Source organism: Manis javanica, chromosome 3 (genome assembly GCF_040802235.1).
Source record: "Manis javanica isolate MJ-LG chromosome 3, MJ_LKY, whole genome shotgun sequence".
Lineage (NCBI taxonomy): Eukaryota > Metazoa > Chordata > Mammalia > Pholidota > Manidae > Manis > Manis javanica.
Window position 1 is genome coordinate 16,240,836 of NC_133158.1, and position 1,187 is coordinate 16,242,022.

Here is a 1,187-nt window from a genome sequence, read left to right on the forward strand (position 1 = left end):
TATGCAATCACTTGTCCAAAATCTTTGGGACCATATGTGTTCCTGAATTTTCCTTACAAAATAGAGTTTGCACACCATTTGCTAACTAACACCCTCAGTGTGCCCTGGGTCAGCACCCCATAATCTCACAAAATATTTCTGCAGCAAATGTATGACTGCTCACACTGAGATAAAGCCTATAAATAACCCCATGTCAGTACAAGTCAGAATTTACCCCAAAGCAGATTTGACAGCAACTCTATAAAAAAGCCATTTGGTTTTCAAAGATTTCTAATTTCAGAACAGTGGCAAGAGGTTAAGATACTATATATTAGGTGTGTGTATACACATACATATGTTCCCATATATATTTTTTTATATATACATATATTTAAAAATTAAGATTGTAATTTCAAGAGACAAATGGATATGCCATTATATAAAATTGAAAAGAATACCTCTATATGCCATGTTCTGTCCATCACTAGCTGTAAAAGCAAAAGTGTTAAAGATTATGAAAACGGAAAAACCTCTCATTGCCCCTTGGTTACCATTATTTTAGGATTCTAAACTTAAATTTAGCTTACTTGGAAAAGGGGCAGTATGGGGAATAAATTCTGGACAGCATATGAGTACATTATCTGCAGCATAATTGTGGATTACTAAAGCATTTGGGGTTTTCTGTTTTGAGAAAAAGTAAGTATTAAGAAGAAAGATACATTTAATTTCCATTTTCCCTTGTCAAGGGATCTTGATTTGCTAAAAAGTAAATGGTATGTGTAAGCCAACAGCTTAAAAGTAGTTTAAAAGGATCAAAGTTGCACAGCTCAGCAGTATAAGAAATATGCGCTCAGGATAATTTATGAACGGAGGATAACTTATTTTACCTGTTGTTATTTGAATGCTGAAGTGTTATAAGACGCTTACTAATATCTTGACACTGTTTAAGATTTTTAAGACACGAATCATCTGAGACCTGTTTACTACAATAAATTCTCAGAATTATGTTTTGCAAAGACATACCTTCATTAGAAAAACTATGCTTACTACTAATATTCTTAATAATACAGCTCATAGAAAATTTGGGCTTATCTTTGTTTTCTTGAAATATGAGTTCCAAAGTAATACAAGTCATACTATCTTCGTAAACAATACTATCATCATTCACTGGTATTGCCCACTCTATATTACATTAAAAATGGAAAACA